Source organism: Phalacrocorax aristotelis, chromosome 5 (genome assembly GCF_949628215.1).
Source record: "Phalacrocorax aristotelis chromosome 5, bGulAri2.1, whole genome shotgun sequence".
In the NCBI taxonomy this organism is placed as follows: domain Eukaryota; kingdom Metazoa; phylum Chordata; class Aves; order Suliformes; family Phalacrocoracidae; genus Phalacrocorax; species Phalacrocorax aristotelis.
In genome coordinates, this window is record NC_134280.1 from 54,375,236 (window position 1) to 54,403,024 (window position 27,789).

General features: G+C 42.9%; 1 protein-coding gene across 6 annotated transcripts in view; it reads right to left on the reverse strand.

Annotated features, from left to right (window-relative positions):
* The window catches only part of OSBPL5 (oxysterol binding protein like 5), a 141,586-nt gene that overhangs the window by 71,451 nt on the left and 42,346 nt on the right, over window positions 1–27,789 (reverse strand). Inside the window, exon 1 of one of the 6 annotated variants that reach the window (XM_075094597.1) lies at window positions 10,567–10,585. The exons of 4 other annotated variants lie outside the window; for them this stretch is intronic. The gene's annotated coding sequence lies outside the window, so the exon portion shown is untranslated. Of the gene's footprint in view, window positions 1–9,606; window positions 9,999–10,566; window positions 10,586–27,789 lie in introns of those variants that run through there. One more of the 6 variants, XM_075094596.1, reaches the window with a different exon arrangement.

The following is a 27,789-nucleotide window of genomic DNA, read 5'->3' on the forward strand; positions in this document are numbered from 1 at the left end:
GAACCACAGAACAACCTCTTTCTATCACCTTCTGCTGCTCTGCCTGCATTTTCCTGCACTTGGGCAGTGAAAATTATGTAGTAATCAGGAGACCAAAACTATTTCCTCCCTTAATTCTCTGTAAGACATCTTGATTAATGTTTCCTTTGTATACACCAGAACATTTGCAGCTTTAGGCACACCGGCAGCACTTACGGACATAATCTTCTCACAACTAATCTCTCTCTAAGGTGACCGTTATGTACAAAGACCACAAAGAGAACAACTACAGGCAAAACCAGGCACTGAATGACTACAGTAAGAAAAAAACATCTCAGATCATTCTTTTGGGGATCCCTATATGACTCGGGGCTAAGAAATTTGAAGGTAGGGTCACAAAGGGCAAAACATTTTTATCCGACATGTAAGAAAACCTCATCTTCAGAATCACCTCTGGTTTGGATAAACATCTGTAAGCAAACACCAGCCCATCACTAAAGCCATGTTGTGTTTGGGAAAGAGATCACTGCAACCTTATGGCTTAGAAATGGGCATTGCAATAAGTATTAAATACACAACCCTCATGTGTTCTTTTGTCTTAAATACTTGCAATTTACTCTGTAAACATTATGCTAGAGATTTCTTCCAACCAAGAATATAGAGTGGGTGATTGAAATGATTGCTTAATGATTTTTTCATCCACCTCCTCCACCCTTTAAACTGTAAATTGATTGCTATGCAGAAGGCTATTAACTTAACAAAGCATATTAAATTTCCCACTAGCACTGAGAGGCTTCTCCTGACTTAGCGATTTCACTTGTCTTTCCCCTTGCTAACTGTATAGATCATACCTCACTTGCTGTAATTACAACTAGTACATCAACGTTTTTTCCTGGTAATGGCAGGTGTGTGTAGAACTGAAGGTTTTACCCATACTACCAGAAGGATGAGAAAGTCCCCAGCACTCAGTGAAAGACAGGAGCAGGGACCTTTCCTGCAGACCTTTGGCTTAGTCCTCACTTTATTTTCAGTAAATCATACTTTGCATAATCTGTTAGGCCCCGATTTCTGAAGGCATGTCTACTGAATAAAGCTCATTCAAAGGTATTTTCTTGAGGCACCAATCTATGCAGGAAGGCAAGGTGCTTTCTTTGAATTCTTTTCAGCCCTTTAATCCCATGTTTAAATACATTCAACTGAAGACAACCGAAAGGTAAATCACAGCTGTTAAGCATACATGAAGCACCTGAATGCTTATCCATCTTACTGAATTTTCATTTATCACTACTTTTACTGGTCTCTCTAGTTAGCATTCTGCTAAGCAGGGAAACAAAGTAAACAGGCAGACTAGCAAAGACTCCCCACCAAAACATAATGTACAACCAAGCACGTGTGCAACATACAGGAAGAAATGTACTATCACAGACCACAATTGTTCTCCTGATGCAGTTTTTGTAACACACTAGTCAAGAAATTCCAGTAAGGATCCACTTCGAAACATACTCAAGAACCAGATTTGTGCCTTTGAATTTCTGTTTATCTAGAAATATTTGTACATGTCTTTAAAGTTCTGTATAGATGACACAAGGATTCACATGGCTATCACAGCTGCCTCTCAACAGTGAGCTCGAGGCTGTTGGAGATATGTTTACATCAAAATTAAGGTATAAGCACAACTTAGGTACACATACATAAATCACCTTTGAGCTAGATAGCTGGACTAGGGCTAATGGCATGGGCTACAGCAGTCAGGCACACAAGGCAGGCTAGAAATTATAGCTGAGAAATCAGGTAAGCACCACATGGCCAGATCATTCTGAAATTCGTGCTGACATCTGCTACTGAGCAACCTTGTTCAAGTGTTCAGGTAAGCAGATATAAGCCATCATCACACCTCACTTGTAATACAGACGACCCCTGAATCCTTGCTGTCTGCACTGGAAGCGTGGGCACAGCTCCCGGCCAGCCCACAGTGGTTTGGTGGCACATGCCCGAGCCAAAAGGCAACACTCCCTTTGACTTCCATGCGAGGCTTAGGCACAGAGACACAGTATGAGGTTAGGCACTAAAAAACAGTGTTGAAAGCTTTGTGCTAGTTTGGAAATAAGCACTTGGTTATGAATTTCAATATAAATAGTATTAGGCCCAAAGTGAAAACATTGGCCATATGACTCAAAAAATGTCCACCTGAAAAGCAGATCTGAAGTGCTCTGCTTCCTTTTCATTGCTGTTATTGATAGTTTGTCGTTTGAGGCACGATGTGAACACAATGTCTCCAAGCCTGAGCATTTCAGGGAGCAAGCTTCTGAGTCCCATGAACAGCATTAATGAGTTGTATAATGGTAAACCATGTCCACCTTTGACACATTGAGCTTTCCAGTAATTATCCATCATTCAGTACACACGCTACTTGGCAAATAGATATGCCACAGTCCCCCATGCCTTCAAGTTTTATGCACACTAATTGTTAGTAATACCCTCTGATGACCTCCCATACAATCCTTTCAAACTGTAGCTGACTACCTAAGAGCACAGCTTTTAAATAACCCAGTTTCTCTAGTGGTACCTTAGAGGCTAGAGATGCCGGACCATTATAAAGGTCACCCTGATGTAGTCACTGTGACAGGCCCTGGGAAGAGGGAGCCTGGCCCCGCATGACACCTGCCATCCCCACCGCCTGCAGGAAGGCTCTGATGACTATTGGCCATGGCCCCATGCCGGGGGTGACAGGATTTTGTATAGGCCCAGGGCGGTGAGGGAAATATGGTAGCAGGTACATGGAAACGTAAATGAGAAATTCACTTAGTTGCTTTAGCTAAAGCTCTTGGAGATGTAAAGCCATGACAAGAACCCAAGGCTTTGGACAGGCGCGCAGTTACATAATTTGCAGCAGGTCACATCTTCAAGGTCAGTTCTTGTCTTGATGTTTTTCTTTTAAAAGAACATATTAAAGGACATCATTACAGCTTCATACCACTACCTAAATCACATAATGAGATCATATTCCCTTTTAATGGAAGGATCCTACTTCAAGCTTTAATGACATTTAAAAAAAACCCTGACTACTGCAAGCCTTACTGATGGCTTTCTATGATATCCACCTCTGCCTTTATATAATTAAATCTAGAAAAGATTTTGCCTTGGGGCTACACTCCCACCACACAATTACTAGGAAATACCAAGCTAATTTTAAGACCTGCTTTCAGGTTTGATAGCGTCCTCCTGACATTATTCCCTTTTTTTGTGAAATATTGCCCCCCTGTAATGAAGTAAAACAAAACTGGACTTCTATCTCAAGTCCTGTTGAGCCATTTTCAGACCCAGGCTCAAAAGGGAACTTCAACTTGGCAGTAAAGCAAAGGCAATGGCAGGAAAGGATGTTTACAAACCATCTGACAAGAGAGAAAACAAGCGCTGTTCAATTTCATAAAGATTTTCCAGAATCAGCTCCAGATTATTTATGTCATGAGCATCCACAGTCCCAAACATACACTCAGAAAGAATGAAATGGACAATCTTAAATGCCAAGAATTTTAGATTAGACGTATACTTTACCTTGACATCCTGTATAAGCGCTAACTATATTTCCACCCAATGGCTCTGACCGCAAGCCCACTAAATCATAGCCAACCTGGCTCATCTGCTTCTGAAGAACAGCTAAGCGATGGAGAAATGACCACATCCCATGGTGCTCCAATCATGATGAATTTTCCACTCCTCTACTTTTTTGTTTCTCCTGTCAGATTCAGACTGGCTCTGTAAACCTCAGGGGCCTTCACAAGGACGACTGAATAAACAAGACCAAATAAATTTTAAGGAAGTACATCTCTTTTCAAAAACATCCTTATATGCCCCTGTTTAGCTTTTCAGACTTTTGGGTGTTGTATTATACTAAGACCTGCTGTACAGTGGTTTAAATTTAGCATCCACCTATACTTCCTCTGATACAGCTGCTCTCCCTGAAATTCTACAGGAAATTAATATACTGTGTATTTTTGCATAAACTTCACTGTTTCTCAGAGACAAGAGCATCGAGCTCTTCCTTCAACAATAGTTAAAAGATGGCACTGCAGTTATTTTGGTCCTAGATTTTTAATTAAAAATCTCTGTGGGAGGAAGGAAGCTCGACAACCCACAAAGAGCATTTAGGGTGGAATTTATGCTGTGTTAAATGAGCCCAAAGGACTCACACCGCGCACAGGCTGATGCAGCACGTACAACGAAACCCACTCTCAGCCTCAGTTCTCAAGTCAAAAACCTTTCCATGCCCACCACAATCCTTCCTTCTCTCCCAGTTTATCCATGACTTATCTGGTGAAAACAAGGAGATAGGATAAACTCTGCACTGGTGCTTTCCTTTGATTCAGCTGAGGGAGCTTTAGGCACGCAGGTGAATGAGCACACCCATGTCATACAAATTTAACTGTGCATTTGTCTTTGCTGGTCTCCTCCTACCTGTTCAAATAATACTATCCCAATATTTTTGCCAGTGATTGCTCTGGTACTTGTACAACTGTCCCGCTACCAGATGCAGCCACGTGTGTGCCAGGCGTAAGCCAGACAGAAACTCTTTGTGCGAGTTAACAGCCATAAGCTAAAGCCCCAGAGAATCCCAGCAAGAAAGTAGTTATGACAGAGTGTGCATTTTGCTTCTGAATTCACTTCAATAAAAAAAGGAAGATCCCCGAGTGACTTAAATGTGCTTTGTAGTGATTGCCAGCTTCCTTTTTAAGAGTATCTAATACATTTCAATGGAAATTAGTTGGAAACACCTGATACCAAAGACCTGAGTCACCTTTCCCTCACATTGCTTTTATACTGAAATAGTGCCGACTGTGGCAGTGAAATTCCTTCTTGCTGATGCCAGTGTAAGCCAAGGTAGGATACAGCTCACAATCTCGTGGGCAGCAAACCTGACAATATGGCTCTTGACAAAAGACAAAAAATCTGAAAGCCGTGGAATTCAGGAAGAGGACCCTTCTCATCACTTTAAAGCTAACCTATACTGACACCGGCTTTTTTCATCACTGAACAGAAAGATCCAAGAAAAAACCACAAACTGAAACAAAAGAGTACTGCTCGGCACAAACTCTCCTTGCTACAAGCACTGACAACTGGAAAAACAAGGGGAGTTGAAAGCACCCCTGCCAGGAGAGCTGGGGAGGGTAAGGAAAGCAGTAACCACGCAGCACAACACCAACACAAGGATGTCTATGCCAGCTCCAGCATTGCCACAAGGGAAGGAGGAGAGTGCCAAGGAGAACATGGGGCACCTGCAGACCCCCATCTATAGATTTATAGATTGCACTGACCTTCAACAGCTCCATGTTGAAAGCATAAAGGTGGCTTTAAATAAACAAAAATTCCTGCCTCCCACACAAACGTGAACTGAGGCCTGGCACAGAAGATCAGGTCCTCAGTGTCCAGGCTGGCCCTGGCTGAAAGGAAGCCAAACACAATGCAGCTGATTCACAGCATTTCTTTATCGCAGTACTAAGAGCAGCCAGACAATGCTTTCCAATAAAGACCACAGCAATTTATCACAGAGAGACAGGAGTTAGCAGGAAACACTCCCATTATCTCTGCTACAAAAAGGAAGTGGCAAGGAGAACAGCTAAAAGGTGACAGACAGTTTTTATGAGGCCAGACTTCAGCCCCTCTCCGGCTGACCAGTTCATCTTTTCCACACCAGAAAAAAAGTGATAGGCTTCAGCTGTGTGGGTCTTACAAAACAGGAGGTAAGAGATGTTGCACTGTGACTTTTCAAGATAAACAAACCAAGACAAATGAAAACATTTCAATAGCAACTGTGCTGCGCCAGATCCCCAGGCTGTGTAAATCAGGGAAGTTTTGTGGCCTCTTTAGCAGAGTGATGCTGACTTACAGCAGTGAATGCAGGGCTGGGCATCCAACAGGTAGAATGGAGGCAATCTCAGAGACCTGCAATGCCATAAGGAGGTGGCAGAGGAGAACTAGAGCCCACAGTGCTTTCTGACAACTGGTCTGTATTACAAAAGTAGGCTTCAAAGTAGTTCCTGCCTACAGCTCCAAACCCGGAAGAGTTTATAAACACAAGAGTCCAGATGGAAAAGATTTGAAAGGTTTGGGAGGGTAACATGGGAAGGAAGAAACAAATATCTCTGAAATGAATTAAAGCAGCACTTAAAATGGCAGAAGGCTAGATGGTCTATACAGACTTTGTGGTGCCTCTAAAAGGTACAAAACCTTTAACATCCCATGGCTGTGAACACATACCGAATTCCCCTACAGGGCGTAAACACAGACTGCTATTACCAGCTGCCAGCAATAAATACTATTGCCCAACCATTAGCAATCAGTTGGCACAGCAACCAAAGGTGCTAGGAGCTGTACAAACACATAATAAATGATTGCTCCTACCTCAAAAAGCTTATTGGGTTTCTAACTGTCTCAACTTCGACCCAAACATATTTGCTGAAGAGCAACAGACCACACCAGCTACTGTCTGAGTGAAGCAGAGAAAACTAAAGAACATAACATTTTAATGCCTTCCCCTTGCTCGGGTCAGCTCATTCAGTGTCTTTTTCCCAGCAAAACTAATCATCCACTGCAGTCATCCTTTCATCTTTAGGGAAATGTACGAACATGAATATTAATGACTTCTCTCCTGTGCCACTCACAACGCATCACCACAGACACCAGTGATGTGATTGCTATAAGAACAATTGGATGTTTTATAATGAACAATTTTGTATCTGGTTAAAAGTAGAGGTGACAAGACAATAAAAAAGTGCTTTTCAAAATTGCTCACCAATAGATTCTGTGGACTCCTGTGGGAGTGGGGCTGAGCTGATACTGCATCTGTGTCTATCAATCTCATGTAAACTGTCCCGACTGCAAGCCTTACTGCCAAGAACTGCAGGCAAGGACCTGTCTGATGCCTCTGCCTCTTCTTGCAGGGCTGCCAACGTTGCTGGACTCTTTAAGGTGAAAGATCAGCTGTTGACAGCCTGCAGCTCCCACCCGAAGCAAAGACAGCAGGCAAAAACTGTGAGTCAGCCCAGGGAGAGAAGTAATCTGAACTAGCAAAAGGACCGTCATAGATCACTTTCCTCCTAGAAAGAAGCAGCAAAGACCAGGGCAAGCTGGATGCTAGGCTGAGCTACAGCCCAGCTGCAGATTTGTCCAAGGTCAGCTGCTTGCTCTTGGCAACCATACACCAGCTTTACTGACTGCTACCTACCTGTGCCACCAAACAGCCCTAGCACCACCCAGCTGCAGCCCCAGCCTGCCAGCAAAAACCCCAGCCCATTCACAGGAGACACCTCTGCCACCATCATCAGAGTCATGGGGACTCAATGAGCTTGGCGAAAAATGGCAAAGAAGTTTTCCTCCCTGCTCTGCAAAACAAGCCCCTTGCAGTTCAGAAAGCTGCTTCTGAAGCAGTGCTCAGTCTGGAGGTAATGAAGTTAAGAAACACAGCATTGAAATGGCACTCACAATAAGCAAAGGTGGGAATTAAATGAGATGTAGGTGACACTAACTCACAGGAGGAAACTATTAGGTTCTGTGAACATTTATTTCCCTCAACAGTCTGGCAAGGTAACCGTGCCATCAAGCAGCACAATAAAGCATGTTCCTCCCAGCAAAGCTTTGCAGTCCACTAATGGCATCAGCTTCTCCTCCCCAGAGAATCCTTCACCTCACTGTCACCTGCCTTAAAATAACCTCTTATCATGCACAAGAAAAGGGTCGCATTGGTTTATTTACTCTGTGGTAGAAGAAATCCTATAAGTTTTAGATAGGTCCCATGTTTCCAGACACCTGTCAGTCATGTGCAATGAAGACAGCTCCGCTCCAGAAGACCCTAGTCTGTTGGTGGCACTGTTCAATTACTCTGAAGTGTTTCCCATACCAAATGTATTTCTCCTTTCTCTGCAAACACCAAAAGTCTTTCCTACATGGTTCTTCCTACAAGGCACATATCAGTCATCTAGATTAGCAGCAGTACTGGGAAAAATCCATCAATAAACCATGATATTTGGGAATATAGTATCCGAATTTTTTAAAAGTTTCTCTCTGTACCTGTTGCCCGTTGCTCTCCGGACTGCCCTGCCCTGCCAGTGACTGAGGTAGATGACCAGAGATACAAACGCCAAGAATTTCACAGCCATCACGCACTCACTTTTCACTGGCACAAGTGGCTTTTCGCGACTCAGATTTTCAATGTTGCTAGAACACCTCTATATTTCCCTGCCAGCTCAAAGGCACTTCCAAGTAAGCATTACTGGAATTTGCATCTTGCCATGGCCCTTTTACATTGCCAATATGCTGCAAATAAAAAAAAAGGTCAGCAACCAGTCTGAAAGTGAATAAAGTTTTACGTACTTTATTTAAAAATAAACTACAGCCGTGACTCACATGACTCACAGTCATGACTTTATAGCCAACACACCAATTAATTCTTAGTTTCTTAACTGTGAATACATAATGACAGTAACACTAAGTCTTTCCACTCTACCTCCAGTCACAGAGGCAAGATTATAATACACGGCATATTCAACACTTACTTGTCAAGGAGCTATTCAGGCAGTCCGCAGACCAAGACTTCTATACATGATATGGTAGCAGTTCACCCATATTAAATTACAAGTATTACGTGCTGGTATATTTCTGCCAATACAATGAAAGTGTGGATGTAGTCAGAGCCAAATAAAAGTGCTCTATATACTGGAATAGCTTGTTCTCCTTTCCCACAGGGGAACAAGCTATGCTGGTATAAGCATGTTCACACTGGCATACCTGAATTCACACTAGGGGAGGATTATATCAGTGTTACAGAATCATAGTTAAAAGTAGTGCAACTTGTTTACATAAGCAAGATCTGATTTTGTAGAGGATTTGCTCCTGATCTTGAAATCACTACTAAAACTCCTAATTCTACACGCAATCTAGACACATAGCAGAATTGGGCTGATCAGGGTTTTAGCTGAATAAAATATGCCACAAATCAATACAGACTGCTGAATAGTAACAACAACAACAACAACATAAGAAGGAAGCACATTTTCATGTGGGCTTGCACTTATAAAGCCAAATATATGTAGGGGACTCCATCCCTTTAAGCAGGTGAGAAGTTACCCAAGTTGTTTAGCAGCAGAGGGCAGTAAAAAGGCCAACCTCGTTATATCAAACCAAATTCCTGAAAATGTCAACTGATGAAGCAAATCACAGGATACCACTGCTACAGCTGCTTCTAGCAGCATTCAAGCTTCAAGGGAGCCGAGTGCCAGCAATTTTGAGCAGACAGGCGGAAATGTAAATAGGGTGTTCGGGTACTTCTAAATCTATTATAGACAATTCCTGTCAGTCAACAGTTCCCAAAGCATAAGGCTACAAATGTTCAAAGAACCCACTGCATTTGCATAAGAGTCCATCCAGCCTCAGAGGCACAGGGACAGGAACAAAGAAAGGGAGACTGAAAGGAGAGGAACGAGAGACGAGGGGAGAAGAGGAAGACAGGTTTAAAAAAAAGGAGAGATCAAAAGGAGTAAAGAAAGAGCCTGCACAAAGGGAGATTTGAAAGAGCTATAGGAAAGTAGGAAGGCTGGGATCAGTATCGGGGAAGGTGGAGGAAAGCACACTCACCGCAGCGCTCCCTGTCTCAGACGGCAATCATTCTCCTCTCCCACACGACACTTGCGTTCAGAGCCACTGCCCCTACCCAGATCCTCGCTGCTGCTACGTGCACAGAGGTTTGCTGGTCCCCTCCTGGATGCTACACTACTCCAAGCTGCAGATCAGCACAGGACCCAGAGAAGACAGCCGCACGCAAAGCCTCTGCTCCAGGGGCACATGGCAATGAAACACACCTCCCACACGCTGCCAGCACGCTGTCTACAATCCCAGCTCTCGCTCAGAAAACCAGAGCGACTCTCTAACCATGGTGACTGTGGAAGAAAATCCTGACAAGAGCAGCAGCTTGATTCAACCAAGCGATATGTCCAAAGAAAGCCCAAAACAATAGCCCTGACGGGTGTGATCTGCCACTGTTTGTCAGGGGAAGTTTAAACTGCAATGCTCATCAACAATAATTTGTCAGCACTGTTAACAGTTTCATTACTGATCAAAGCAGCGGGGCAGCAGCAAGAAAATTAGAGCTAGTTGCCGTCATTTATTAAAGTGTGCCAGCCATAAATAATCTGCAACTCTGTGACAGACCCTATTTCTGTCACACAATCTCTTGCACTCTGTTTCTTTTTAGCGGCTTCTTGGCACACAGAATCACTGTGCAATCAGAAGAAAAAAAAACCAATTCACTCTTTTCTGTAATTTAATCTGTAAGTAATAAAGTAAATCTTTGCAACAGTGGGCTGCTGGTTGTGCAAATCAGTGCATTCTGCACAGGGCTCAGATAAACCCGAGTTTGACAAAGATTTCTCAACTGATATAGCTGAACACAGTAAAAAGCATAATTTCCTAAGCTGCACAGAACCTAAATCTGGTATGCAGTGGCAGGTTTGCCAAGCACAGGAGCAGACATCAGGCACATTAGCACAGTATTACTGCTTTAGCTTTAAAAATAGTTCAATAGACATTGCTAGTTACAGTATCCTGTAGCAAGCGCACACATATTTCAGTAGGCAAGCATGCTTAATTACAGCCCTGCTTCTTCCCACATCATTCCACACCTGGAAAATATCCAAATGTTTTTCCTTCATGGGTTTTCCCAATATTGCTACATCAAGTAATAAATGCAAAACACACACCTTGGCCAAAGCTTGCTCCCAAGGCTATTTGTGTTGCTGCTGTTCTCCGCAGCATCTGTTCTTCCCTGGCCCTCACACTCTCACAGCAAGGGAAGAGTTTTGCAAGTAACATCTATATCTGCTGGTGTCACCAGCTGCAGTGTATCAGCCTGTATATTTTTGTATACAGTTTTATAGTGACTTGTCTGGGTTTGTGTTAGATCAGATTCCTCCAAGGCATCTGGCATGATCTGACTGAAAACAAGACAAACTAAAATGCTTTGGAAGAACTCCCACTTGTTGCACTGATTTCTCATGAATAACTGATATTTGAAATTATGGAAAATTAAGATGACAGTGGTAATAGTAGCAATAAGAAGCAGCATTTCTGAGGTATTTTACACCTTCAAAGTACTGTGCAAACAAGGATTAAAATGTATGCATAAACACCACCTTCTACACTTGACAGTCCATAGTTTGCTGAAGCTGCAGCATCTGCTGAGACATGAAGATCTTTTATTAGATCAGAAATTGCAGCTTCCAGAGACACCGTTGCTGCGGGGAAGCTGTTGAAATCCTTGTGGGAGGCAATGCTTATGTGTCAGGCACGAACACCACGGGGATCCTAACGCCACTGCCTTGGAGGAAGTGATACACCCCGCAGGACCCATGTAAGGCGTGATGCCAAGGCCACGGGTCCACAGTGCCTCTCCAACAAGGGGCTGGGAGAACCAGGGCCCCCAGAGACACTGCCTGTGTGTCCTGGGATAACTAAAGAGGAGCAGAACCACGTGGCGTGCACACTGTGTGCAGAAAAAAGTCCAGCCTCATTTAAGAGGGCAGAGAAATCCTGCAGTAAATTCTGGCAACAAATGAACAAAGACTGGAAAGTAACTTTTCTTTACTGCATGTACCAGAGGTGGTATGGGCAGGGGCACAGTAAATCCACCCAGTGCATTTGGGGTCTGGGAGTCAGTGTCCAGACAAGAGTGTTTCTCTTGCTTTCAGACAGTTATTAAAGCAGCCCTATGTAGCTGGGTATTATGAGCTGAGAGAAAAAATTGGGATGAATTTGAAGAGGAAGGCTCACAAGCAACTGGCCCTGCAAGAGGTCTGAGGTCTCCATTGAGCTGAGAGGATGCAGGTGGGGTCCTGGCTGGGAAGGACACCCTGAGGCCACGCTAGTTGTGAAGGCACAGTGGATTTTTGAGGACACACGAGACAAGGAACTCCCAGGAACAGCTTTGTCCAAGAAAAAGATTTGATGATCTCTGCAGGTCCCTTCCAGCCCTGTGTTTCCTTTGGTTCGTAATTCCCCCATTTTCATTGCCCAGTGCTGCAAAGATAAGTCAGTCTTTCAGCTTTTGCTCAGGCTGTTTGGCATTTGCAGCAACGCCAGCAAATCCAATGGTGCCGTGGCTGGTTGCCTCTCAGAGAGGGTGGGGAATTTTTGGACGTGTAGGTGCAGAGGCAGCTCTAAACAACCCCTTCTCTGTATTGAACCACTAAATGTCACTGCAGCTGGTAGGCTCCTCAAATAGTTTTGGACTGTGGTCTGCTCTTGGCAGCCATGAGAGTCACTGGCCATGCACAAGGCACAACATTCTGGAGAGGGGAACTGCCACTGCATCATTTGTGAGCAATGGCACATTAACTTCCGCCATCTCAGCCACGCCAAAACAAGAGGAAATCCTCAAATTTCTCCCCAAAAGGAAGCTAGTATACCTCCCTTCTAAGATGCCCTACCTCTTCCTTACACAGCCTAGTTCAAGATTAATGGCATAACAAAACTTGTTTCTGCAAACTGGTACATGGTTGCTCTCTTGCTAGCTTGTACTGCTTGGTTGGACTTGGGTAAGTGGTGACTTGCTTGGGGTCAGTGCAGACAGGATGAGTCTTAATGCTTCTTGATCTTAAAGAGACTTGCATGAAAGTCATTTCCCACATGCCTGGTAATCACATTCCCACTGTTTCTTTCTTTGTTTATGCTCCATTTCTGCCAAGCAACAGCTTCCTTCCTGAACTTGGACAAGCACAACTGGATCCCCACGCTTATCCCAGGTGATTTTCTCTATAAGTTTGGCTGAACTGTTTGCTTTCCTAAAAAGCAGGTAAAACAACTTGATCTTCAAAAAAAATGACCACTATTAAATGCTGTCAGAAAAAGGCCAACTAGCACACGCAGCTTTGTGTTGCTAAATTAACAATGTAAAACCATATCTTAGAGCAGACTCCCACACTTAAAATACCTCCAAATTCTGATGCTTGCCACAAATCAATGACCTGATCAGTTTACAACTAGAAATCAGCTGAGCTGGAGGCCTGGATTATGCCCGTAGGTTCGGCTCACATGCAGCAGCTCCATGGTCTGGTAGCGAAGCTGCTTTCAAAGCCATAAAAATTGGGAAGAGCTTGTTAACCTGTCTAGAAAAGTCTCAGCACACTCCCACCTCAAAGTCTACACTATACCTTTTCCTCTGGGCATGACTTACTTGGCCAAAGACAATGCCCAAATAACTTAAACCACAGCTTCTTCCTATGACAAAGTAGCAAAGGCCCAAAGGCGTCTCCCTTTGTGCCTTCTGATTTCCTGGAAAGAAAGGCACACCTTTTTCCTTCAAATCCTGTGAATCAACCAGAGTAGATGGGCAGCCCTTAACCCTTGTCTGGCCAGGCAGCAGGATGTGAGCATCGCTGGGGGAGACTCCCTACATTCCTTCTTAGACCTCTAGCCCCAGGAGCCTTCAGCCGTCCCAATGCCAGCCGAGTGCGGAGATGCTATGAGGTCTTCTCCAGCTGCTCTGGCAAGGATGGCTTAGCACAACTAAGCCTACCAGGCCTTCCCCAGATTATACAGCCTCCACGGTGTATTTCAAGCTCTAAAAAGACCCAAACTATAGCAAACAAACAAACCAGAAATAACTTCTTTTTCTTTCTCATTTTAGACCTGGAATCCTCTTGAAACATCACTGAGGTGAAAGAGATTTGGGCTTTGGGCTTTACACCTTTCTGTGGTCGCAGAGTGCAAACACACACATATTGATACAAAAGAAACATGCTGGGCTCTACCATGCTGCTATTCCATTAAGCAAGATGAGAAGGAGATGGAGGAAGATTTGCTTTCTGATGTACACCTCACGATGCTTTCTCACTGCTTCCAGACTCCCCATTAACTGCATGTTTTGGAATGACACAGGCAAGCCCTTGGGTTTCTCATAAGCAACAGATTAAACCATTTTGCATCTAGAATTTTGATAAAGAAAAAACTTTTGGTTCTAAATTGCTGTTCTCAGTCTTAAAATATCCTTCATGCTGTACCTTCTTATGCTATTTTCAAACTAAAGCTATTTTTTTAAACAAATATAATTAATTCATCTGTTTTCTTAAACTGTTTCCAAGATGCTCTGCAAACAGGGTCAAGTCTTAACCAGCTCCCTATCACGCTGTACAAAAAAACGAAAAGTGTAGAAACTAACATTTCATTTTTCCAAAAAATATATGCTATTACCCCTATGGTTTAGACAATTCTATAGGTTGCACCAGTGGCTTTACAACAGCCAAACCTATCTCCTGCTATTTCCCTAATTCCACACATACATCTCAAGTCTCTTCTATATTTAAATAGGCTGATGCAGTTTTTATTTGACATTCAGATATATCAAGACAACCATAGATAAAACACAGAGACCATAAAAACCAAATAAAGCTCTGACAACAACTTCAGCAGTAACAGCATTTCACACAAGAAGTATAATTTATCCCAATTCTCTCATTTATTCCTTTTCTCTCAGTTGTGTGTGATAACAGCCTGCTTCTGCGGCTTCACTGAAGTCACTCCTGACTTACACCAGTGACAAGGAAATCAGTGTGCAAACGTAGCAGCACAGCACCACGCTGCCAGATTCTCCCAGCTGCCCCAAGCCCTGGCTGGGAGAAGGAGCTTGCCTGGGAAGGGCCTGCGCTCTTACACAGAAACCTTCACAGCTTTGCTTTTGAGGAAGCCCTGGGTCAGAGGGAACAGGCTGGAGATATGCCAACCCTCCTTTATTATGCCAAAAGTCCTACATGCTAAAGAGTGGCTTTTGCCTAAATATTACCCTTTTATGTCTGTAAATTAATAGGACCACAGGAAGCATGTTATTGACAGTACTGAGGCATGCTTGCTGCTTTATACAAAGTACAGCTTTGATGGGATGCTGCTTCTCACCAGCAATGCTGCTGTTGTCATCAATTTAGCTCATGTAAAGAAAGTAATCTTACTAAATCACAGCACTCTCACTCCTGACACATAATAGAATTAACAAGAGCACCGATCCCATAACCAGGTCTGAAGAGGTGACTGTGGGCTTTCCTGTGAATGCAGTTCCCTGAAAGAATACAAATTCAGAACCTGGCAGATTTGTAGCATTAACACCTATTATACAACACAGGAACTTCCCTGCCACCACTGCTATCGATGTGTTTGATGCCTTGTTATTTCACTACAGAGCTCACTTTTAGAAAAGCCATATCTTCCTGCCTTCACAGGGACTCCACAGTACCTAAGCAGTAAAATACTGTAGTAACAGGGTAGAAAAGTGAGAAAATGCAAGGCGTTATGCACTAGTGGCAATTAAAGGATCAGATTAGAGAAGTACCATTTTGGAGATTCACAAGCAAACACTTGAAGATACCTTTTTTAAAAAAAAAAAAAAAAAGAAAGAAAAAAAAAGAGACAGACTGAAAGAATTACAGCCAGTATTTCTTGCAGTGCAAAGAAACCAGGATCCCAGGAGTCAGAGAGACAAGCAAGGACAGCTAGCAATAAAAGCATCCGGGAAAAAAAAAAGCTATTAGAAAATAATAGAGAAGTCTCAGGTGGCAGCAATGGGGGAGGCCTAAGCACAACAAGAAATATGTCCACCACCCATCCCTCTAGGCAAATTACTCTTCTCAGTATGTGTTTGGCTAACAGGCTAATCTTGGAAATACCATTTTTTACATTCTCTGTGCCTGTTTCTGGGAAGACAGCTATGAGAAATCAGCCTGCTAGAAAGTATGGGTAGGTCTGGGCCTTTAGACCCCAGTTTAGGAGAAAAATGTAAACCTCTTTCCAACTATGTGATTAGGTTCCATGATCCAGGAAAAAGCAAGAAGATAGCTAATGCATGTTTATAAATCTTGCCACATCTGGTGGCTGCTTCCAAACTCTCCATTAACAGCTTGGTGAGTATCCAGTAACAGGAGGTTTTCCAGGGCTAGGAGACTGAGGAAATACCACTGTGTGGAACGTGCACTATTGTAATGGTATTCCCAAATGACACAATGTTGTTGAGACAAGATTTGTGCTTGCCGCCCAGTTAGCCTGAATCACTGCCATGCTGTCAATAAGTGGCAGTGCTTTAGTTTTGGGGGTTGCTCTTTTTCCTCGGTTTAATAATCAAAAACTGCAAGGAGTCATCTTTTTCTTGAAGGCAGACTGTGAATCCGCAGAGAAGAAAAGAGCAGGAGAGTTTGTCTTTGAAAAGTAAAAGTAAAAGCCACAACAGAACTGTGAACCAAGGCACAGTTTCATGCCCACAAAAAACAGCAAAGCTTTTCAGCCACGCTGGAAGGTACCGAGAGTCCAGTGACACACCCCGCAAGGAGCACACAGAAACCTCTGCAGCACCCAGCTCGATCTTGAGGAATTACAGCAGCACGGGTTGTTTGCAGTGAGCAAAAACACTGCTCTACAAAGATCAGCCTCACATTGGGATTGGGGGCAAACAGGGGAAGAGTAGGTGGGCAAAAGTCCAACTACCCAACCACCACCAGCAGAAAAAAGACAAGGAAGACTGGCATCCCCAAAAGCTCTGGTTTGAGAACCAGAGGAAAATGGCCATTGGCTGGGCAAGTTGAGTGACCCATGAGAAATGGGTCACTAAACCAGGCAAACTACATGCCCGGACTGTTAAAAATCAGGGAAGAAGCTACTGGGACCCATTTCAGAGCCCACTACTCCCCAGCGCCGAGCAAAGGCAGAACAAGCGTGCTGCTCACCCAGCCAGGCACCTGACAGCTACAGAGCACAACAGGAGGTTTAGATTGAAAAACTCCATATGGTGAAACATGTGGACACTGCTACTGGGCAAAGTAAACTTTCTGAACACATCATTAACTATCATTGTTATGTGCAATCCTGAATTGTTTGTTGTAACTTTAGTTACTAAAACAGGTAGGAAAAATATTACCCTTTAGTTTTATACATATTGTGAGAAAAATTCAGCAAAAGGTATGAAGAGGAAATTGTTTTTTCTTGTGGCCTAACATGCAAGAGCTGAACTCCAACTGACTTCTGCAATTAAGAAGGAAGAATGGAAAAGTGTTGTTTATTAAATCGTGACCTTGCCTTCTCAGCAATGTCAGCCTGTTTCCACAAAACAGCACATCTCCCCATCTTTGGAAGGGTTTTGTTCTGAATCCAATCACTCATTTGCAAAAATTGTAACTACATCCACAGCTTTGGTCCGTTTTCAGATTCATACTTAGTGCTTGGTGCCAACATGTTTTGTTCTAAGCACTTCTTTATAGTAGCATGCTGCAGAGGACTTCTGGTAAGAAACAGGATCACTGAAGATGAAATGGCACAAAAAAGGCTTTTCTTGGTAAGATTTATTCCAGCAAAAGACAAATTTATCCAAACCTTCAGAAACTCAGCTTTCAAACGTTCAAAAGCTTGTGGTTTTCTATTAGAGAAGTTGGTAGACTGAAATACTTTTGATGCCTCCTAACATGACTTTGATACTACTTTACACAATAAAAACCACATACTTCAGACTACACCAATAACTTGTTCAACGGTCAGGTTTTTTTAGCACAGCCAGTGCTGACTAGCTGAATGTGCTGGGCACTTACAGTTAATGCAAATTAAGACTAATGAGTTGTTTAATGTAGCTGCTTAAAGATGAGTTAATTGTCTGGAGCTACATGGGGACACAGTGTTTTATTAAATTAGGAAGGAAGGAACACCCATAAAGAGTAAACAACCTTATTTCTTCCAACACTCCGGTTTCCATTATGGCCTTTTACACAGACAAACATTGTGTATTGTAGCTTAAAATGAAGCCAGAGCCATGGGACTGCATGAAAAGATGACCAATGTGTCAGCTTCTTTTGTGTCCAGCTATAAGCAGCCAGAGTCAGAAACAGCCTGTTCTCCTCCCTGTTCATGAACCCTTGTGCTTTAATGCTTTCAGATCCACAAGATTTTGCTTTTAAACAGCTCCCAAAGAGGGAAAGATGTTACAGGAATGGTAAGAAAGCCAATAAGAGAGCCAGATGCAGCAAAAAAAAAAAAAAGAGAGAGTCAAAAGCCTCAGTAAAGGTCACTTTAAATACCATTATCTCTGATGGTAAAGAACATACCATACATGTAGAGCCAGATCCATGGCAGATGAACTGACTTTTATGCAAGTGAAGCTATTTATACCATGACTTTTTATGTTTAGCAGAGTAGGATCTGTTTGAGAGAACAACCGTTAGGCTCCAGACTGTCTCTGAAGAGTTAACTTACCACTTCATGCTACAGATAGCTGGGTATCATGTGCTTCATTGGCTTCTGGTTTTAAACTGTACTCCCATGGTTAAGCAGAGAAGCTGCGTGGCAAGAAAGGAATGACTCGCAACCCAATAGAACCACCAGTGCCTGCACTCCAGCCACGAGAGTGCCATACATGCCAGAGGCTCAGGAGTATAACACATGGCAGCTAACTCTGACAGAATTAAGATTGTTGGGATTGAACCCTGTGATTTAGAAACCAGCCTTTTCCTTGAAAGGGTGGATGCCCAAAGGAAGGACCTCTGACCCCAAAAATCTGCTCTCCATATCAAAGGGCACGTTTCTAAATCCAAAGCAAGCGTGCTCAGAAGTGTTTCTTACAGAATATGCCATTTTAAAAATGGCAACATAATGTGTTTGCTGAAGGACTTTTTCTCTGAAACCAGACCTGTCAGGTTTTTTCTGCCAAGAAAACCCATTTCTGCAGCTGTGCCATCAGTGACTTGGATTCCCTGGTGCTGAGTCCCCAGACTTGTCCCATCAGCGGCACAGTGGCAGCATGGCAAGAAGGGGAGATCAGCTCAAGAGGGCAAGGAACCAAGACTTACACTTACATCTGAGCCAGGTTGGCTTCTGGAGTATTTTTTTCTTGTGTTAAGCAGAATGAATACATCAGTGAATGCAAAAAGAGATTGAGAGCTATGATCCTGTAGCTGGAACGTGGCAGTGGAAGAAGGGCCACACAAACACTCTTTGCAGCTCCCTGCATTGATCAGCAGGTGACCACAACAAGTGGAAGATAAGACCTGTGCAGTCCTCATGCCTGCTGCTCCTGGTCTGGCATTCTACGGCTTTTCCAAATGGACCGAGTTCACAGACTGCCATTATTCAGTTTAGGGCGTGACAACAGAAGAAACAGTGCAAGCAAAGTGCTTCCCTGTGGAGACAGGCAAGAAGGTGGCTGAGGACCTGCTGGTAGAAATCAATCAAGAAATAAAAGAAGCTAAGTGTACATTTACACTGCTGAAATCTGGCTTCAAATCTTGAATCTACAGCTGGTGAACCCCAGGTCAGGATTTCCAGGGACATTAAATAGGCCTGGGACAACTAAATGTGGCCTAGGAGGACCACATCCACATTACGAGCTTAGGACCAGAGCACGACAACCACTGCTTTGCAGGACCATGGCATTGAGCCGGTGCTTGGGGAAAGCCAAACCTGCAAAAAGCACCAGCAAACAGGACTGAAACATATTCAGTGACATCTGCGCCCAATCTGCCCAGATCTGCAGGCAGGACCAGCTGGGTTCACATCATCACACTCCTCATGATCAAGGCCTTCATCTTCTTCCTGAGCAATCTGGGTAACAGCTGACACTGACAGCACAACTGAGGTATTACAATGTGGATGAAGTTGGACAAAAAAGTAGGCAGAGGCTGTTTTTTGTCCTTAGATCTCTGTGATAACATCCACCATACCCTAATGGTTCAGTGACAGATCCAATATTATTAAATACAAGCTCTCCACAATTGCACACACAATACATACATTTATATATACACACATGTATGGATTCAGCACAATACTCATATCCTCACAGAAAGGCAGCAAAATCTAACAACAATATTGTGCTGCAGTGGCGATATCTTAACTGATTGTTATTTCAAGACACTGTCACTGGAAAATATTTCTATCCCTATTAATGTGCCTGCCCATGCAATTAGTCTGTCTTTGTGCCAAATTATATTAATGGACAAAAATTGGAAAATTTATATTTAAAAAATCATTCACAGGAAAAAATAGTATCTATGTAGATACATTACTAATAAGGAAAGAGAATGCTCAAGATTGAGAAAGTCTATGCTCTAGTTCCGTACATAAAAAGCACCAGAAAATTCCAATTACTGGCTTTCAACTCATGTATCAAAATTTTCTGTTTAGAAATAAACAAAAAAATCAGTGCAATTTAATCAGCAAGGTAATAGTTCAGATTATCTTATGGTGTGTGAAGAGGCATAGTTAAGCTTATGAACATGCATTAAAAGTAACTCTGAAGTGATAGAATCAAACCAGTAAAATCAATGACTGCAAAAATTTACCCTCCACAAGAGCTTAATGTCAATGGGTAGGTTTCTCCAGGAAACTAAAAGAAAGTCCCCTGTCATGCGCCTCTCTAGATGGACAAGCACTACTGAGACAGGAAGGAACCGCAGGCACCTTCTGGTGGCCTGTAAGAGGCTCTGCATCCAGGCTGGACCCAGTCATGCAAACTGCGAAGGAAGCAAAGCAGAAGGGAACATGCCGTCTCCTGCACCTTTCCAGAGGACTCCAGAGAAGCTACTCAGCATGACTGAGGACTTGACCCTAAACTCAGACTGCTCTGTATTGGGCTGCACAGGCAATAAGTGAAACAATTGCTATTAAATGAATGCAAAAATATGTCAGAAAAAATATATCAGAACTGTCAAAAGCACTAGGTGTGCATTCTTCCTAAAGAGAACAATAGCTAAATTTCTGCTGGGTCAAACAACAGGTTGCTATTAATACTGCGGTCTCCATCTGGGAGCACTGCACAATAACCTTCCAGTCACTCAGCTGGCAAAAGCTCCTCTTTGATCCCGAGTCACCAGTGAGCTACGGCAAGGCATTGAAGAGCAGTATCTGGTCTTAGATGAATTCACTGCTAGGATTTCATGATGAGAAAAGAGCTTCCCTTAACTCACCTCACAGTCCTTACATGACATTCACACACAACAGAGCTCAGGCTTCAGAAAAACACATCATCTTGGCATCTCACCAACTCTGTGCATTGAGCTGACTTTTACCAAAGCAGAAGAAAATTTCATAACAGAAGATTTCCTTGATCAGACCACTCAGCTCAACTGCACACTGCACAAGCTAACAAACCCAGGCATCTTCATCAAAGCAAATAAAACAATAATTATAAATGGGGCTTCTTACAAAGAGCGACACATCAGGTATCAGAGAGCCAGACTGGCAGGTGCCATTTATTTAATCCTTCATCAAATGCAAGGTAGGTGCAGCATTTCAGCAAAATCAGAAAAACATGTCAGGATGAATATACCAGTATTTTCACAAAGCATCAGATTCAGATCCTGCTCTGGTGAAAGCTGGAACCACAGTTCACCATAATATCTGCCCAGGTTTCCTTTCCAGGACAGCCTGAGTCCATGCACTTAAATCAAGAGCAGAGCAGTAGTTCCTAAGCTGCCACAACTGGACACCGCTCTATTGAAATTATGTCTTTTATACAAATGTTCCCTGAATAAATAAGGTGATCCCACTGGAAATATTCTATAGTGCAACAGAAGTTTTTTAATAGGGACCAATCTCTGATAATCTCCCCCACAGTGAATAATGCTGTGCTGCACAAATAGCCTGAGTGATCTGAACGGGTGGTTACGGTGAGTAAGGTACTACTCACAGTGAGCAAAGGGGACTGAAAAAAAAAATAATCTGTTGTGATAACCAGAAAAGAGGTGGCTTCTACTATTGCCACCTGTGACTGATGAGACTGACAGCAAGTAGGGAACTGACTCATGTTTTAGGTGTCTTGTCTTAGCAAGGCTGTTACAGACACACACAAAAGGAAAAAGTGGATTTTTTACCTTGTATACAGCATGGATTCAGGGTCTTCAGGTAAACAGGGAATGTAATTCCTGTGTCCTCTGCTTTACACAATTTAAATGACAGATACACACATGGGTAGGCTGAAAACATGACAGCCTGCCACAAGTGTTTGCTGATTAACACACTGAGTCAGCAAGTTTCAAATATCTAAAGTGGGTACTGCACATGGTAATAGCCCATCCTGGAGCTGACACTTCCTGCTGTCCTCACACCAAACAGCAGCCCAGGTCATGACCTAAGCAGCCACTTACTTGTTCCCCTACATAGTGCCCTAAAGTGTTTTGCTTTCAAACCAAGTATCCTGTGTAAATGCCCACAACAGCTTTTACAGGACACTGAAGTGATTAACACCATGACTTTGCAGAAGAGTAATGTTTTTGCACATATTGTCCTAAATGTATCCATTATTAACCTATTACTAAGCAGTAAAAAAGAAAGGATTTGATTGAAATGAACTCCTGCAACACTCCCCAAATTTCTTACCAACATACTACTGATTTTTCCATAAATAACATGAAGTCAAAAATTAAACCAAACACTTTGCTTTAACTTTCTAATACAAGGAAAAAATCTCTCCCACTTCTGCTTCTCTCACAGCTTCATTCTGAGCACTTCAGCTTTGTTTGCCCCAGAACATTTTAAGTGTCACCACACTGGGGAAGAGTCAGCTGATGTACTCAGCACTGATGCTGAATATCCAGATGACCATACACATGTGGCACCTTGTCACATAGTTCTGATGGTCTTGTGGATGTAACATGGGATTGGAAGTTAAAAATAAAAACCCAAATCCCTCACCTTCTGCACTTCTGTATTTCAGTCCGTGTTTAACTGTACAAACGTGTAGGGTGGGGACTTTCACTCTTCCTGTTGGGCAATGCATGAACATATTGAGTTTCTGATCTCATAAGAAGTCTTGATGTACTGTCAGACTTGTTCACAAGGGGTGTTATTCCACAAATGACAGCCCTGTGCAGATGCCTTTAATTTGGAAGAACGACTTTTTTGAAGATGTGTTCACCACCTAAATGATTCCTTGCAGTTGTGTTCCAGATGTGGTGGGCTTTCCAAGCAAACACAAGCTAAGGTGTTCCAGCAGTTCAGGTCATTATTTCCCAGCTTTCTTCCTCCTACCTGAAACTGTCACACACCATGCAACATAAGGCATTACCAACAAGCCCTTTCTTTACACTCACCCTACTCCTCTCAGGCTGCTCCATTCACAAATAAAAGTATAAATCTCAAACTGAAAAGAGAAAAAGCCTTAAGCTGGAGAAAGAATTTAAACTATTAGCAGGTGGAATAGAGAGGACTCAGAATGCATCTTAGGCCTGGATTGACAAGACAACTGATAGAAAACAAGCAACAGCCCAAATCCTGCCCCATGTTTCTTCTCTGGCTCTCTGCTCTGCAAATCCCCGATATGCAACGCCAGCAGCAGGGGAACGAAGGAGCTAAAAGACTATTGCTCCAGCCTGCAGAGGCCACAATGTCAACAAAAATGATAACCAGGCTTTCCAAGCAGACATCTGCTAGGGCCAGACCAGGACCTGGGAAGGCAAGCAGTACTAACACAAATACACTGAGAATAAACCCAGTTATACGCCAGAACACAGGAGCCTAATTTTGATAATAGCTAATGGCAAATTCAACCCCAGAGTAGTTACAGCAGCTTTCTGGTTGCCATAAATCATGCCCCACTAGCAGCAGACTCCAGAGAGCTGTACATCCAGTGGGTAAGTATTCTAGCAGCTCTCTCTTTCAGGAAGATCCTTGTTGCTGGACACTGCCCAACTTCTGGTAACCAATTATGGCTCCTAAATTAGGAAATTAGTCTTTCTGGTTTTAGTGGAAGGAGAGAGGCTCCTGCCAAGAATGACTAAAAGCAGCAGGCTCTCTTAGCAGAACAGTAGCATCCCTCACTCTTAGGGTACACATTTAAGTCAGACACCTGAAAGTAGCAAGTAAAAACACACACTGAAGCTCTTTTCCATTCCCCTCACATACATCTTTTTTTTGGGAAGGGAACACTACTTTTAGCTACACAGTTTTGCCTCCTAAACAGCTGTTTAAAGTATCCTTGCACCTTTCTACCACCTGAAGTACCCATGTAGGGATGCACCTGGGTTAAGACTGCATTACTCTCCCCCCCAAGAATGGCTGCAGCTCCATGTGGAAGCATAGCTCCGTGTGGAAGCCTCATGAACAAAAAGAAATACTGGGGGGAGGGGAGAATGCCAAGATTTGCAACTCATGTCCTGGAACAGAATTTGCAGCAGCAAGAGTGTAGCATTTGAGAAATGCCACTGCAGTGTCTCTTGATACATGCCATGCAGCATAAATGCAAGATGCAATCCAAGTGTTTGTGTGTTTGTGCACTTGGCTGTGCTTACTGCCTTTACCTTCAGTAGTACAACCAAAACCAACCCTGAACACCAGCAGATCATCATACAGACACAGCTGCCCCAGAAGATTTCCATTTGGTAGGTACACAGCAACAAACACCAGCTGATATGCTTTCCACCCAAACACTTTCTTCAAACAGGGTGATCCACAACAGCTGCCAGTACACACACAAAGCTACAAAGCCCATTTGTTGGGCTTTCTGAAGCTGTATCACTCTGTTGTCCTTAATCTACTGCACCTGGCAGGCAGGGCCAATTAACTGTAGTCATGGTGCCTTTTTGATAAGGGGCTGCAAGAGAAAGCAGATTACCACTTAAAGCAACATTCATTATGTAGAAGTGAGAGACATGTAAGAAAATTATGTGAGATGGTTATTAACTCATAAGCGTGTTATACTTCTATCCCAGGCTAAAAGATATCTCAAGAAGCCCTGTAATGCATTCTTCCCCATGCCTCTGCTCGAAGCAAAACTGAGTGTACTCAGGTCATGCCTGGCAGGTATTTCTCCAGGATGCTCTTAAAGACCTCCAGTGAGGAAAACTGCACAGTTTTTTCCCCACAGCCTCTTCCAACAATTCATCATCTCTATAGTTACATGGTTTTTCCTAATGCTACATCCAACTCATTTATTTACACTGAGAACAATTGCGCCATGGGCAGTGGTAGGTAAACTTACTAACATCACTGCAATGGCTTATAATTAAAGTTACCCAAGACTTCTACTCAACTGATCTTCAACTATTTGTGTTGAAATTCAGCATCTCAGTCACCTGCCTTAGGGCTGGTTTAAAGGATATTTCAAGCAGAGATAATCAGTGATTTCTATCCATTAGCAAAGATACAGTATATTTTGCACACTGATCAGAGACCTTTCCATTGAAAACTTCAGTACTGAAACCCTCCCCTTACCCCCCAGCCACACCTTTGGAAGCACAAACTTGCAAATACAGACTAGCACTGCTCCTAAGGAAAAGTACCAAAATTTGGCCAAGCTGTGTGTTTTCATTCCAGCCTTCCATCCCACCACTGAAGGGGCTTAGGAGTTAACTGCTGGTGCAGCCACTTCACAAGCAAAAGAAGGTAAAATAAATGGCAGCTGAACCTAGCTCACATGGCACCAGATCCAAAACAAGCCACAAACAGCTCACACACAGGTTGGACAACAGACATATCTCCCATGTTGAGCCTTTCCAGTTATCAACCAGGAGCCTGGCCTTGGCACATTGAAGGCCAGAAGTGTACTGACAACCAACAACGGAGTAAGATACAGAGGAAGATGCAACCAGAACTAAGTCTCCAAGAACAGTCTAGGAACTTATGCTATTCACTCTGAGTTCAGTGGCAAACCCCCTGATAATCTCAGTGGAGCAGAAGCTGGTTCTTGGTAGTTTACTCACAATCTGCCCTTCCACCTGTGATCCCTCCAGTTCAAAGATGAGGGATGAGGTACACCAGTAAGGCAGTGAAAAAGCATATATGCCTGCTTTGAGTGTGGCAATCTGTCTGCAAATAAATGGAGTACCAGAGTCCTGAGTGCTGTCATGTGTCTCTCTTCATGGGTATAAAGTTTGTAAAATTAATAGATCAAGCAACCTGAAGGCATGATGCACTCCGATCTGCAGCTGTGAACTGTCTTACAGGTGCCTGATATATCACATTAAATCCCACTCTAATTACCTTTTCCCATTGCTTTCCATCACAATGTATAGGATGGACTCTCACAGGCACACTGCCTGGAGGGTCATTCCATGAAAGCAGGAAGCTTTTCACAGCTAGAGCATGGGAAGGGGCATGAACAACAACAGGATTTTTCAAAGGCACCACTTAGGAAAAAGGTCTCAATTTGCAGTCACTCAGTGAACGGGAAACAAAGCCTTAAATGAGCTAGCAGCAGCTTTGGGGACACATAACAAGATTTGGAAAAAAACCCCCCTTTGATCTCTTATGGTGTAATTAACCATAATAACAACATACAACTAAAGAGAGGAAAATAAGGGCAGAACCCCTACACAGACCCAGTACCTGGCAACACCATCATCTGTCTTTGCCTATATGCAATGCCCTGTGACAGTTTGCACCTTAGGAGGGTTCTAGCCAAGATACAGCATTTCAAGAGGGCATACAGCAATGATTTTATTAAACTTGGACTAATCTCCAAATCTTTTCTTCATTCTGGATTTTACACTCACGAGTAACTTCATTTCTATGATCATTCCTCTTAGTTCCATCTACACCTATATCTGAATCGAACACATTATTTATGTATACAGCTTTCTGCATATATTAAGTTCTCTTTTTTCACTGCGGTCCTGCAGGAATAATATTGAATGACAAAAAAGAATCCTATTCAGACTGTGTCCAAGACAAAGGAAGGACTGCCCTCAGTCTGTGTTTCAAACTAACACTCCTCAAAGTTAAAAAATGAAAAGTCTCAAGTGCTTTCCTGCGTAAGAGACCTATTCACACCAGTGAAATCACTCAAGTGTGCAAACTGCAAGAGGGGCCTGTCACTGTAAGCTTCCCACACACATCTAATTACAAAGCATGCGCCACTGAGCGCATCTATTTGACAGCTCTCACATATACGTAACAGCACATCCAGCGGCATTTGAATGTGTGAGAGCTGAAATAAGCACAGCTGTGTTTGGACTCTATGTGCATGCTCCCATTCAAACTATGCAGGATTCAAACCTCTGCCATCTGGAACAGCACTGCCAATGTGTAAAGAGCAAGAATGTTGCTACACTACTGGGGATGTAGCTCTTGTTTAAAACTCGTGTCCCTATAACAACTTTATACAGACAGTTCCAGGTGCCTGCCCTTGCTGAAGGCCATGTAAACTTCTACAGACAAGTTTTCTATATTACTCAGATTCCTAAACAGAAAAATGGAGGAGAGCATCATTTGGTCACTTCAAAAACTCCCAAATGATCAAACACTTATTTTATCATGTTTTCTCCAATTCAAAAATTATTTGTTTGAGCAAACATGTGAAAAGGCTGAAAGAGGAGCTGAAAGTGCTGAAAGTATCACTTTAATGCTGGAAAAAAACCTTTATTGAAATCTGTCTGATCTTTGTAAGGAAATAGACTTAATAATGTAAAAGGCGTCCTTATATTTTTCAATTCTTTCAGCATATGCTCCCAATTATAGCACTGGCATTTTGATAACAGCCAGATATTCAAGCTCTCAGTTTCATAAACAAGCATCTTGTCAGCTTGGAACTACACAGAGAGGAAGATGCAAAACCAAAACCACGCTCTGCACTACGCTATTTTTAAGACAAGCAAATCAGAACCCACTACTTCATGAGGGGAACGTCTCTGGTTTCAGAAGACACCATGAGTGACCAGAGGGAACACCTCTTACAGCAAAGCACAGGGCTATTTTCTGACATTTTAACAGACTTCAGCAAATATGAACTGTACCTTTAACGTACACTATGAAAGCTGGCCTTCAAAATGAGTAAGACAAAAAATACGCAAAAAATATGCAAAGTAGCTATTT